The sequence below is a fragment of the Lissotriton helveticus genome, chromosome 11 (genome assembly GCF_964261635.1).
Source record: "Lissotriton helveticus chromosome 11, aLisHel1.1, whole genome shotgun sequence".
Lineage (NCBI taxonomy): Eukaryota > Metazoa > Chordata > Amphibia > Caudata > Salamandridae > Lissotriton > Lissotriton helveticus.
This window is the reverse complement of record NC_136072.1, coordinates 1,107,905,263-1,107,920,475: the sequence shown is the minus strand read 5'-3', so window position 1 is coordinate 1,107,920,475 and position 15,213 is coordinate 1,107,905,263.

The window sequence follows — 15,213 nt, the reverse complement described above, 5'->3', positions numbered from 1 at the left end:
ACATTTAACCGCCATCGCTGCATATATGCAGAACATGGAACACATAACTTTTCAAAATCCGTTATCAAAGCCTTCATGGGAGGCCTTCTAAGAATCATGCCACCTGCCTCAACCTAAACCTTAATGTTGTCCTTACTAGTCTCATGGGCCCTCCTGTTGAACAGCTATATTCTTGCCCTCTCCAATTCGGATCATGGAAGGTCGCCTTAATCTGTGCTATTGCGGCCCCCAAGAGAATTGCGGGCTATTACCCTGCAGGAACCTTTCTTCGAGGCCCACAATGACCGAGTTGTCCCAAGGACAACCATACATTCTTACCCAAGGTTGTTACTTTTCCATTTCAACCAAACCCTAGACCTCCCAGTCTGTTTTCCACAGCCCACTTCAGTAGCCGAAACAGCACTCCAAACATTTGCCGTTAAACGCTTCATCATGTATTAAACTGACAGGAACAAATCCTTTCGCAAGACGCAGCAGATTTTTGTTTTCTTTACTGAACCACATGAAGGTCACACTATATCAAAGTCAGGTCCAGCCAGATGGCTTGACGGATGCATCGAGGCCTGCTACCATAAAGCCAGCAGAGCCCTACCTGCCTCTCCCAGGCCACATTTCACTTATAAGCAGAGTGCCACTATAGCTTTCCTAGGGAATAGCTCCATAGCTGACACTTCTAAAGCAGCTTCATGGTGAACTCCTCACACTGTCACAAAACATTACTGTGTGGATATTCTGGCACACCAACAAGCTAGAATCAGACAAAATGTCTTAAGGACTCTGTTTCAGACAGCAGCACCATCACTGGCTGACCACCAATATAGGGAGGACTGTTTTACAGTGCATGCAAGGCGTGTGTATCTACAGCCACACAGGCTATGAACTGAGTATATTACCCTGTAAGCACCTGGAGAGTATAGTGCTGTAGATTCACATGCACCCTCCTCCTCTAAAGTGAGTGGTTGCAACAGATATCCTCACTTTTAACTTCCTCTTTTTGTATACACATGCATTGCCACCATACTATCCTACTCACTTCTCCATACGTAATCTACTCCATATTTACTCTGTGCGGATAACAATCTAACAATGAAATAAGTGAGGAGGAGCTACGTAACGAAGCAAGATGGTCGCCTGAGCCCTCGGCTCCTCTGACCACCGTCCGCCGACCATATATCCTGTCTCGCATCCTGATTTCCAGTCCGACTCCCGCACAGATGATGGATTGCTGTGTCAATCGGTGTGGTCCCGAGTCTTCCAGCGCTCAGATTTGCTGAGTTACGTCGTGTGTAAATCTCTGGCCTCCGACTGCTTTACGAGCCGGGGTCTTGAGTACTGGCCCTGCCGGGGCGCAGTTGCACAACATCGGCCGTGAGACCTGAACAGAGACCGGCCTCTTGCCTCGAAAAAGAACTTTCCGGCCTGGAGTGTGTGGAGAGCGATTGACCTGATACACGCAAAATAACATTGTTGCCATCGCCGGACTGCCCCTCCGGGGGGTTTATGGCCCGGAGCCTGTGCTGCCGCCAGGGTGAGACCACAGTTCGGCATTCGTGATCTGCTGCCCGAAGGTGCATTTTTCGTCACCGGAAGACCCCACTTCAGGTATCCTGCTCAGTGCCATCGGGTACTCACTGATGTGGAGAGCGGAGCGATGGGCGGTAGCCCAGGGACAGAATGAGCCGTCATTGAGGACCGTGATGGCCGCCATTGTTGACCTACACTCCATTGTGAAGGCGAGGCTTCATGAACTGGTCGCCGATGTCACTGGCACCGAGCGATCGTGCCTGGCGCCTGCTCCTTTCGACCACGGGCATAATCTGGATTGCCAGAGGGAGGACCGAAATTGAGGCCGTGAAACCGATTTGCCTCCACTGTCTCTGTCCCGAAGCACTACCGACCTCACCATTGTGGAAGGAAATTTGCTTCCACTGCCGGGGGCCCTAATTGTTGGAATCACGGTGTGGTTCAGCCCTACCCCGGGGTTCTATGGCGACCGATGGATGTCTGACCCCTCTGCTATCCCGGTCGACAGTGTGGGTCTGTGGACTGTCGTGCCCCGTGACATTGAATTGGTGATGGTGACCACGGTGGCTGAGGAGGGCTGCGAGGCGAACTGTGGGTTAAGTAGACGCACGCCACCAATTATTGACTTGTCCTACCGTTTTGACTCTTCAAGGGCTTCAGGGGCACTACTGGACGGTGTTTGCTCGATGCTTCGGAAGGGACAAGGATGATACGGTTGGTCGGAGACGGAAGCTGGGACGCTGGGAGTGGAGAGGGACACTAACGCTCTGCTTTGTGGGCTTTTGGATGCTGTTTAACGTCTTCCCTTCGTAGTCATGTAATACCCGATTTTATGATTGTTGCTTCCGCTTAGGGCGGTACGTGTCGGACGGGAGGTATGGGAGATTCAGGGGCGGTTATTTTAGTAGTTTCTCCTCCACCCTATTTCTTTTCCTTTTTCTTTTTCTTCCCTTTCTAATTCTATACTCTTACTATATTTCGGGTTTTGTTTCGGGGTGATAGGCACGCTGCTAGGGGGGGTGGGCCGTAGCCATCCGCAGGGGTGCAGGGTGGGGGTTGGGGGAAGGGTTTTATTGTTTCCGTTTTTTATTTCTATGGCCTTTTTCTTGCTTTTCTTGCTTTCCTTTCACTTCTTTCTTCTGGATTTGAAATCAGTATATTGGGTTACCCTTTGAGATCTCAAGGATATGCTGTAGCCTGTGCCTCAACACTCTCTGTTTCATTGCAGCAATGGGCGGGCGCCTGACTGTCGCACATAGTGATTATATGCTTGCCTATCCTAAGTTACTCTAATTGACATTGTTAAATGTATCGGATTCGTTCATTTGGCCCGCTCATCTGATGGTCGTGTTCTAAATCTGGCACCCGAATCCTCCTCCCCCCCCCCTTTTTTTTAATCTATACTTTTATTGCATAGAGGAAAATCATTCGTGTTATTCGAGATCATCCTGATTCTAAACTTAAGATTGAACCTCACGTATCCTGCTATTATGGTCTGTGTGTGCCGCTAAGTTTCTACTTATGATGTGCTGCCGTACCCCCGGGATGTTCGGCTGAATAGCTGTGTACACTTTGGTATAAATAAAGGTTTTCCCAAAAAAAAAAAAAAAACAATGAAATAAGTGCCCCTGCACATTGCCAGCTAAATAAGTCACACAATACCTTGTGACTCAAAAGACTTTTGCGAACAAAAACAAGTTGCAATCAATCGAGCTTAACACTAGATGGCTGGAGTATGCAGGGCATGTGAGTCTACAATGCTACACTCTATGAACTGATGCTTACAGGGTTCTTTATTATGCTTACCAAGAATATAAACCTTGACTCAGGGGTCAAAATGTTCTTAACTTCCAGGCCTCTGTTCATGTCAATGCAGGCCTTTTTCTAAAAACCTTGCCTCCAATTGTAAACCTTACACTGACCCGGCTGTGGGTCTGCCCATTTACACGTTATGTTATTGTGTGATTGTTTAATTTTGAGTGCCGGAGTACATTTATAAAGAGGAAATATTTCTGACTGCTGTCAAGAAAGCAACCACCTCAACTGTACCTACTAAGGGCTTGTGACATGGCGCTATTTCTTCTAATAAGTCTTGGCAAGACTCCGCTTCCCAGACTAGATCAGGAGTGCATCGCAAAGAGTGAGGGGGCTGCTCAAGAGTTTTTCATGGTCTGGAATTTCACAATTTCAGCCAAATTGGTATTGGATGTCATAAAGTTAGGCTATTGGATCCAATTCTGAGAGCAACCAATAGAGGTCTTTCTAGGCCACTCCACAACACCCTTTTCATCATCAAACGATGTATAAGAAGTTGCAGACAATTATACACTAAGCTTCAGTAGCCCCAGTACCAGAGGAGGAAAAGATGCAAGGTTGATATTCAACATGGTTATTAGTACAAAATCCTAGGGATTTTGGTTCAGGATTGGCTTGAAGAAAGTCAATACATTGTACATCAACATCAAGATGTTGACTCTAGCAACAATAATCCCAATTATAATACTGGAGAATTATCTAACAATGTTAGATATACTGGAGGGATACCTACATGTTCCAATTGATTGTAAATTTCGGACATTTCGAATATACTTTGTCATTTAAAGACCTTTCCAGTTTGAAGTACTCCAATTTGGCATACCATTGGCTCCAAGAGCCTTTTTACAAAATACTGGCAACATTGGTTGCTACTACACGCTCTGTAATTGTAAAGGTACTTGTTGAGCGCGATTGCTGCCCGTAGGCGTCCAAGCGCTGAGTAGAAGCAGGAAGTGACTGGAGGGGAGCTAGGGGGAGTCAGATTTGGCAAACAGCAGTGTCTTTAGGTTTTTACGGAATGAGAGGAGGTCTGAGTTGGACCGGAGTGAGATGGGGAGAGCATTCCAAAGCTTGGCGGTGTTCAAAGAGAACAGCCTACCCCCAGACCTGGCTCGCTTTACTTTGGGAACAACAGCGAGGAACGCCTCCGTCGACCGAAGGTTCCTGTTAGGGTGGTAAGGGATGATGAGGTTGGTGTTGATGGCTGGGGCCGTTTTCCAGAAGGCGCGGTGCGCCAAGCACAGCGCCTTAAAGGTCACTCTCTGCCTCACTGGCAGCCAGTGGAGACTTTTTAGAGCGGGTCTGGCTGAGTGAGTGCGAGAGATTTTCAGCAAGGTGCGTGCTGCACAATTTTGAACGACCTGTAATTTTCGGAGGGTCATCTCGGGTGCCCCCACATATAGGGCATTGTTCGAGTCCAGGCGAGACTGGATGAGACCTTGTACCGCCACCTTTTTGGCTTCTAGGGGAAGTAGCGGGAGAACCTTCCTCAAGATTCTCAGTAGGCCAAAGCAAGTGGCGGACAGTTTTTTGGCCTGAGTGGAGAAGGAGAGTTTGTTGTCCAGCCACACTCCCAAGCTTTTGACACTATCCTTAGGGGTGGGGGGGGGGGGCTAGAGCACTGGGCCACAGGGAGATGAAGGACACAGGGGAGGTAGGGCCTAGGAGCATGAGCTCCGTCTTTTCTCCATTTAATTTTAGGGAGGAGTTGGTCATCCATCCCTTGACATCCACTAGGCATTTTAGAAGGTCGGCTGAGGAGTGCCTGTTGTTCTTCGTGGCCAACGAGACCACAAGCTGGGTGTCGTCGGCATATGACACGATTTTAATGCCATATGGTTCGACAACACCCGCCAGCGGCCTCATTTATACGTTGAACAATGCAGGGCTCAGGGAGGAGCCCTGTGGAACTCCGCAGCTCAGGGGTTTGCTCGAGGACACCGTCTCACCGTCGAAGATCTTAAACGACCTCCCAGACAGAAAGGAGTCAAACCACCTTAAAGCGTCACCTGAAACTCCGATGTTATAGAGACGGTCCAGCAAGGTGGTATAGCTGACCGTATCGAAGGCGGCACTTAGATCAAGGAGGATCACTGCCACTGATCCTCCCTGGTCTAGTATCCTTCTAGTTTCTTCGGTGACAGCTAACAAGGCGGTTTCCGTACCATGCCTTGGTCTGAAGCCTGTCTGGGATATATGTAATAGAGAGTGGTCCTCCAGGAACTGGACCAGCTGTGCGTTTATGTACTTCTCTAATACCTTGCTAGCCCAAGGGAGAAGTGAGATGGGGCGGTAGCTGGAATGGTCGTCTGGGTCTAGGCTGGGTTTCTTTAACAACGCCCGTACCATGGCCTGCTTCCAAGCTGTAGGGACTGAGCAAGCGGATATGGAAGTATTTATGAGATCCAAGATTACAGGCAGAGTGACTTTGCTTGCCTGCATCAGGACTTCTGGAGGAGCGGGATCACAGGGGGAGCCAGATTTGACTTGTCGTGCCACCTTGCTTAAAGTATCAAGGTCCAGAGGAGGGAAGTGCTCAAGGGAGGGCTGGTCTGGGTGAAGAGGTGATTTAGTGGGGAGAGGGTTGATCGCCTCCAGAATTGTAGCTGCAGTAGGGAAGGTGGAGTAAATTTTTGTAACTTTGTTGTGGAAAAAATCCGCCAGCTCGTTGCATTGTTCCTGGGTTTTGTTGGGTGGGGGGTGCCGTGTTGGCAGTGGAACAGTGCTTTATTATCTGGAAAATTTCTCTGGGTTTAGATTTTGCTTCTAGTATTTTCTCAGAATAGTAGTTTGCCTGGGCCGTTCTGATCCCTTCTTTGTAGGCTTTGATCGCCTCTTTGTAGGAAGCCTTTTTATCTGGAAGGAAATCTAAACGCCAGGCTCTCTCTCGTTGCCTACAGAGGCGTTTTAGTTGTCTTAGAGAGTCAGAGAACCAAGGGGCAGATTTCTGTAATCTCTTCGAGGAGGATTTACGAAGCGGGAGGATCGAATCTAGCGAATGGGTGATCCAATTTTCGTAGTAGGTGTTAGCCACATTGGGGTCTAGGCAAGGTGGAGGGCGAGTGGCATCTAGGTTATGCAGCCAGGACTCCAATGGGAGTTTAGACCAGTTCCTCCTGGAGGTGACTTGGGGAGGTAGCTGGGGGGTTTTGTGTTTGACCCAGGTGAACGGGACCAGAAAATGGTCCGACCATGGGAGGGGGGTGGGTTGCTCAACAGTTAGATCCAGTTAGATCCGGCCATATCTCTGTATTTAGAGTACTAGCTAATTTGTTCCCCCTATTTTTCTATGGGCTGTAAGGATGTGCAAGGAACATGTAGAAAACTCAAGTCATATGGGGGCATATGTAGGTAATTTTCTTTTTGCGATTCTCAAATTGCGATTTTTAGGGAATCTCAATTAGAGAATCGCAAATTGCGATTCGCAAATAAGGAATACCTTCTCATTCATTCCTATGGGCTAGAAGGCCCATAGGAATGAGTGGGAAGACATTCTCAATTTGCGATTCTCAATTAGAGAATCGCAAATTGAGAATGCAATTTCAGGGTTGTAAGGCGGTCAATAGGACACCCTTTTACACCCCCCCACCCCTGAAATTGACATGTGTGCACATGTGGCCCACATACATGCCCTAATGGCATGTATGTGACCCACATGGCACTCTGAAAAATGCCAAAAAGTGCATTTTTCAAAGAAATCGCAAAATAACACCAACCTGAAGTTGGTGGTATTTTGCGATTCCTTAAGCCAAAAGTCGCACAACTTGGGTGTTTCCTACATGGCATTTAAGGAATCGCAATTTGCTATTCTTTAAATGTAATAGCAAAATAAGGAATCGCACATTTTGCGATTCCTTATTTTGCATGTGGGTTTTGTGTGCTACATAGTACACTGCCCTAATTGCGATCGCAAATGCTGAATTTCAGAATTTGCAAGCGCAATTAGGCTTCCTACATTTGGCCCATGGATCTCACCTCAACATGTAGCAGGCACGCCAGCTGCCAACTCGGCAACTGCAGGTTTTTAAATCAATTTTCCAAATGTTTGCAGGCTGTCTTCTCCTTTCCAACATGAGAAGACAAAAACTGATGCTGTGCCTCTCGAAGTTAATAGAGAAACCAGAGGCTTCAGTATGCAGCTGGTTGAAAGCGGAGAACCACACAGCAGCTTGGTGATGAAGCTACCATGAGCCAATCTGCATCTTCATCTATTAGTCCATCATCCTTAGGGGTGGTCCTCAACATTCGGAAACTACTCATCAATGATTCTAGTAGCACGGTGGATTAAACCAGAACTTTCGGGGGTTGCTAAGGCAGGAAAATATAGGCCTGTTGATGGGCATTAGGCCTAACAAAAGATGCAAGTGGTGCAAGCTGGGGGAAAGCCTCATTTCAGGGCGATATTGACTGGGCGGAGAGGAACAGCTCTTCTAATTGACAGCAGTTCTAGAACCCCTATTCCATTTTGCTCCTCTCTAACTACCTGACTCAGTGGCCCCCTACCTGGTCAAGATCTTTAATGCCATGTTCAGTTCAGGGGTGTTTCCTAAACTGTGGAAAAGCCTGTTGATTCTTCCACTGCTAAAGAAACCTAACTTAAATGTTTTGGACCCGAATAGTTATAGGCCCATCTCCAGGCTCCCCTTCCCAGCTAAGCTGGTAGAAAAGGCCATGAACATGCAGATGGCCGGGTTTTTGGAAAATAATAATTTGCTGGCTCTTTAAGGGGCCTAAATTCTGGTTGTCGTAAAACTTTGGCAATCGTGGAAGAAAAAGGGAAAATTCACGTCTAGATCAGCGCTGTCTGGGGGACATAGTCATCTGATAATTTTGTTTATAGACGTCTCCTCCTGCTTTTGACTATCTCTCATAGAACATTTAGCATGCTTACTGTTTACGTCCTGTATCCGAGGCGAACTTGCACTTCCTTTCCCGAGCTTTGCATGCCAAGTGTTCACTATTGTGCCCCAACAGCCTCTTCTTTTGGGAGACAAAGAGAGCCTTACCTAAAGGTTGCCGCCACCGCCAGGAGTCATTTGAGGCAGCGAGGAAGCCCTGCAGCACGCCGCCACCGCCAAGAGTCAAACACCTGCTGACTCCACGCGCCGCCGCTCCGGGACCACAAATCCCGGCAGCCTACGCGGCGGCGCGCGTTTCTGACGACGCGAAGGCGCCAGGAGGCGCTCATAAGCGCCGCAGCTACCCGCCTCGCGGGACGCGAGCGGGACGCCCGGGGCTAAGCCCGGGCAAAGGGCGGGCCCTCTACGGCCCTCATCGGCAGGAAGAGGCAGGGGCAGGGCCAGAACCCCTGTTTCTACGGAGACATATATACAAGTAAGACACAGTCCCCCAGTTGTATACCGTGTTATATATATGGCAACCAAAAAGAAACCTGCTGTTGTTCCCGCTAATACCATGGATAATTATGTTGTGCAAACTGTAAAGAAAATTAACGAACAAAGGAGAGAATCATTAGGGCTAAGCCAGTCACCAGATTTGCGCAGATTAAGTCCTACCTTGCCTATGTCAGCTGAAGATAGTCCTTTTGTGATGGTGGACACAAGGGTATCAACTAATGATTCACCCATGATTGAGTCTGACAGTCAGCCACTGATCACGCTAGTATCTCCTGTTATTTTGAATGTAGACTTTGATAGCATTATTGATTCTGACCCAGACACTGTTACTGGTCCTGTAGAGGATGATTCACCTCTAATTGAGCACACACCTCGACCTGTGCGTGCCTGTGTGAAGAACCAACGGAAACAGGGAGGTCAAAGACCAAGAGCGAAAAGGAAAAGAACATTATCTCCAGGTTCCGCGAGAGTTCCCCCAAAGGCAGTAGGGGACGGGACTGTAAGAAATAAAGGAGAGGATGAATTGTTTGCTAAACTGCTTGAGGTTGTAGAGGGCAAACTTATTGAAATTGTAAAACCTCTGATCTCAAAAATAGATAAGCTTCAGGCGGAAGTTAAAAGGCTTGGAGGTCTGCAAACTAAGCTGACGGAGGAAATAGGTAGTCTTAATACTTTAATATCTGCAAAAAACACTATAGAGGGTGTTGATCATGCCGTAGAAGGGATATCTGGCGGGTTGACTGATCTAGCCCATACGTTGGCCCCCAAAGTTAATCATAATATTACAACAGTAGAAGGGTGCCCGTTGTCAGTTAATATTCCACAAGCACAAGCCCACGGTACAGACCCTCTCCAATTTATTGAGGAAGCTTCACCTGTTGTATTAGTGTTAGCTAATGTACCACAGTTGGATGACGGCATCATCGAGTCAGCCAGCTCTCTGAGTAGTAAGGCCCTTCACTGGCTCTCTGGTAATATGAGGTTAGCGCCTGGTGGTTTACAGCAATTAGCGCAAGATATCAAAACAGTTAAACGTATTCCCTGGATAGGGAACCGCCCTAAAAGATTTAAAGGGGATTGCGTGGCGATAACATTTGCTCATCCCAATATACTTCCCAATGTCTTAACACATATTTTTCCACCTCAGCGTAGAAGAGGTACGGTGGTTCCCCTAACATTAAAATTTTTCCACGGGGAACAGCAAAATGTAACCCTACCGAAAACGCCTGCATTGGGATGGGATAACAATTTGATTAACAATCTGAATCTGCATAATCGCTGGGCATCCCCCTTAGTACCTAGTCTGCTATTGCATAATAGATTTGATGCCCTGTCTGGTCTTAACAACTGCGATTGACAAGAGGTCAGACATGAGTCTGTCGCAGTTGTTGCAGGAGTAGATTTACATCAGCCCCCAACTACAATCGGTAGTATACTGCCTAAGCCTGTGGGTATATCCCGCAATACCCTAGTGGGGGCATCATCAACAACTTGCTTTATTGCCAGTTGGAATATAGCAGGACTGGTTTCCAAATTAAATGTACCAGGGTGGTTAGAACTAATTAGAACATTTGATATCTTATGCTTACAGGAGACCTGGTGTTTAAATTTCCAGGGGCTTGACGGGTTTGTAGCCTATGAGTTACCAGCAGTGGCAACTACGTCAGGGAGGGCCAAAGGAGGGTTGCTAACTCTGATTTCTGTGAAAATGCGTATCAGGGTGAAGGAATATATTATAGTGGGCAATAATTCTCAATTACTATGGTTAGCGGATGAGGCAGGTAAAAACATTTTGTTGATTAATATGTACAATAACGTTTTTGATGCCAGTAGATATACGGTTATTGTAGAACTTGATGTCGCAATCAAACAACTGATGAAAACCTCCAATACGGATTTTGAATACATATATGTTGGTGATTTTAATACTTCTGTTTGCCCTCTCTCTAATCAAAGGTTGTGTGGTAATTTGAATCGTGTTGGAGAGCCAGTTATGCACTTCAAACATAATACATATGGTGAAACTCTGAACTCTTTCCTATTCGCTTATGACTTAGAGATTTTAGAGATTGAACAGGATGGGAAGGGCGTTAGTTTGCCAACCTTTGTAGGGCGAGGGGCGAACACTGTGATCGATTTTATTTGCATGTCTTCCGAATTAGCTGATTTTAGTTCCGATGTCAAGGTTGTAGATCATATGGTTAGTGACCACAACTGTCTTGTTATTGAAACAAGGTTTTGGAAAGCTTGTATAATTCCAGATAGTAGTGCTATTACAAACATTGAAGTACATAGGCCGAATGGATTCAGAATAAGGTGGGCAGGGGATAAGGCTGAAGTAACCTCAAATTGCATTATCTCCTGTTGTTTAAATGATATTATTTCTATTACTGATGAGAATTCAAATATGATGGCCTGTATCTCCCATTTTACAAAAATCAATGTTTTTATTAGCAGTAAGTTTACTAGGTCTGCTGGAAATTCTAGCTACAAGGCCAGGGGATGGTTTGATAACGCATGCACTGTGGCACTGAAAACATTAAAAAAAGCATTATCCACAAAACCTAGAGATAAAACAGTTGTAGTTAAGCTTAGATCTGATTATAATTTAGCTCTTAGGCAAAGGAAAGCTGAATTACGTGAGGAAGCTTGGGAGCGATTTGATCTGGCGGCTGTATCGAATAACTGTACGCTTTTTTGGGCAGCAGTAAATAGCCCTTTTCTTAGAGATGATAAACTTCCCACGCTAACCTCAAACGTGGGTAAGGAGTCATGGGTACAGCATTTTTCTGCCATTTTTAATCCTGATATGGTAACGTTGCCAGAAAGTTGCTCTTGGCCAGTACTTAATTTAGATATCACCTTACAGGAGGTCCTAAGTAGTATCAGGGCTAGCAAGGGCGGTAAGGCCCAGGGACCCGACGGTGTCCCAGTTGATGTATATAAATTTGCGCCCGAGACTTGGGGGCCAGTACTAGCCAAAGTTTTTAATGCCGCTGTTCGCTATACTATTCCGTGTACCTGGTCCGAATCCATAATAGTTCCAATTCATAAAAAAGGGGACCGAGGAAACGCCAAAAACTACCGGCCAATCTCGCTGTTGGATTCGTCGGTTAAGATTATGAGTCGTGTACTCCTCGTTCGATTGGAAGAATGGGCTGAGTCTAATAAAATAATGACAGACTGCCAATATGGGTTCAGGAAAGGGAGGGGTTGCATTGAACAATGCTTAAATCTGGAGCTACTGATTGGGAAATATACCCGTGCGAAAAAGGGTTCACTTTACCTCTGTTTCGCTGATTTGAGCAGTGCTTTTGACCTAGTGGATCACGCCATATTATGGACCACCTTGTTAGAAATGGGAGCACCGAGGGAAATCATATATTTTCTGGCCCGTTTATATGAGAGGCTTAGCTCGTGTGTCCGGTATGGGCCCTCGGGCGAATGCACAGACAAATTCAAGGTCAGGAGAGGTATCAGACAAGGGTGTGTATTGGCACCCTTGCTCTTCACTCTGTTCATTAACGAAATAGACTCGGTTTTACAGAGGGCGCCAGCCGACGCACCTAGAGTAAACACAAGTACCATCCCTGTGTTACTCTATGCGGACGACGCTGTGCTGCTCTCTAGGACTCCCCGGGGTCTACAGCTTTTGATTGATAAATTTGTGGCCTTTATTGAGAAAAGAAAGTTGGTCATTAATAAAAGCAAAACATTTGTGATGGAGTGCGGAGCTAGCAAGGTAAAAATTAAAAAACCCTATAGGTATCTCATTGACGGCCAAGTGGTGCAGTCTGTGGAAAACTTCTGCTACCTGGGAGTTAATTTTTCCAAAAATGGTCGCTGGGACGTCGAGCACAAGGTGGTGCGCGACAAAATGATTAGGAGCGCCAATGGAATATTTGCATTCGCAAGTAAGTTAGGTAGTAGAAGGCCTAAAGAAATGCTCAAGATTTTTGAAGCCAGGTGTCTTTCGGCTGCCCTCTACGGAGCAGGGGTATGGGGGGTATCCAGGGTCGAATCCCTCCAGGTTGAAGAGAATATGTTTCTGAAAAAGTTGTTGTGTCTCCCGACTTCTACTGCTAATAGTTTGGTCCACAAAGAACTAGGACTACATCATATAAATGATCTATTATTGTTGAGACCTTTGATGTTGTGGCGTTCAGTCTGGATGAAAGACGAAACCTCATTTAACAGGGCCATTATTGAGGATTGTTTACGCCTAGACTATTTTCTTAGAATCCCATGGATTAAGTACACAATTGATTCTTTCTCTAGTGTATTTGGGCTTAACGTTACATTAGATCACTGTTCTGCCTCGGATCTCTCCAAGGAGAGTCTGAAATTAACTTTTTTAAATCATTGTGCAGAAAGACGAGCTACGGATGATCTTAAACTTTCTACTTGTATACGTTATAACCATTTGAATGAATCTGTGGGCCTACACCCTTACCTCGTCCAGGTGACTAAAGGGCAACATCGGTTTGTTCTCACCAGGATGAGGATGGGCACGGTCCACCTATTGGTTGCATTCCCTGAGATTAAGAAGCGCCCTACTGGTCCATGTCGGTGCGACAATTTTTCAGAACAAAGCACAGAGCACTTTTTGTTTATATGCAACCTGTATAGCGAATGTCGTAAATTCTTTTTAAAACCTCTACTTATTAAATTTGGAGCAAGAACTGTTAAAGCGGCAATGAAATTACTTTTTAACTTGCATCACCCTGACATCTGTTTTTACACGGCTAGCTTTTTACTCAGGGCCATCAGCTATAGGAAAAGCATGATTTTTTAAATATATTTATCAATATTTTTACTCTATCATATTTATTGAAAAATTTTTAAATGTGTTATTTGCTTGTTATATGTATCTTACCGTATTTGTAGCTGATTGCGATTGATCAAGTGTATTTTCTTTTATTTGTATTGTTGTATGTACTTTTATGGACATGATTTACATGTTCCGAATAAAGTTTTGAAATTGAATTGCCTCTTCTTTTGTGTCCATCCCTTTGTTTCTTCACCTGTTGTAAGTGTTGTCCTATTCCTTAGCACTGTCATAAACGCCATGTGCAACATCTTAAGATAACTTGAAATTTGGGCCAAAATACTTTCTTATGTTTGCAAGAGGGACTGCTCAGAATGGTCAATTTCTGCTAGAAATGTTGGGTAAGAGTTTTGTGCCTGAATATATTTACACATTCCACCTTACGGCAGACTTCCAGTCTTGCCATCTTTTCTACACTGACCCTTAGCTCACCCTTTTTTCAAAAACACAGCATTAAAACTCGTAGTTGTGGTTTCTGCATTTTCTCCAGCCACAATACAGCACTGGAATGCCCCAAAACCAGGCCTGCGGCATTCCTTCTACCAGACCTGGAGGAAACTGCGTCATGGTGTCCACTTACACCTGGGCTGCAGGGTATTCCATTTTAAGTAAGTCAAAGGCCCCTCTTGCACTGTATGAGAAGCCCTAACAGTGCATATTGTGCGATATACAGGTGCTAATTCACAATAGCTTGCAGACATTTCTGACATTGGTAGAGGCACACGTCCAGTTCTGTTTCCAGCCGGGGCAAATCTTATTCCATGTGCGACTTGCAAAAGCATCACAACTGACTTAGACGGATATCACCAATACACAGGATGTATCCATTGTACTCTGGGCAATCCCATTATGTGCAGATAGGGGTAGGGCAAGGTCAGTGCTAGACCGAGCACCAAAGGTGGCTGTACCCACATCCAGGTTTAGATAAGCTGGTTAAACGTTACGCAGCTTCACCTTAACGCTGACTGAGACATCATGGAGAGGGCATGCTCCATGGTAAGAAGGTTTCCTGTGGTGCTCATTTTAAAAGGACTCAGGTAAACATCAGACTGAAGCCCAACCTATTATCCTTCCAGAAAAATCCGAACACTCCTCTTCACAAATCATTTTAAAGATAAAAAATGTCCATGCTCTTTTTAATATTCTACATCTATCTGCAATAATATCCCGTCTTCCTTTAACTAATATATCACCTGTTCACTGCCCTTAGTAGACTCAAAGCATACAAGGTCGAAACACGTCATCAGTGCTTAATAGGCACTACAAATCCATTCGTTTAAACACTTACATTTCTGAGATAAATAGCAGATGTTTCTCCAAAAGCACAAGACAGAATGTGACCTCCATCACGTCATTCTATTATACAACTGTTTTTCTTAATAAGACACCACTACAATGAACGCTTACAGAATATTTTCCTTAAGCAAATTTGCATGAATTGCTGTTATACTCATCTTTTTATTAATGTAACCCTATTGTTAAAATACTTTCCAATGCATTTACGAATTGATTTGCGTAATCACCCCTACTTATTAACTTACACTCACTTGTTGGAGACTGTTTCCTTCTTGTGTGTTTCTCCATAAATATGAAGGGCCCGATTACGACTTTCAGTGGTGCGAGGGCAGGTGGCTTGCCACCGCCGCACCCTCGCCCTGGAAAAAGTCGCGCCACCCACCAGAGTATATG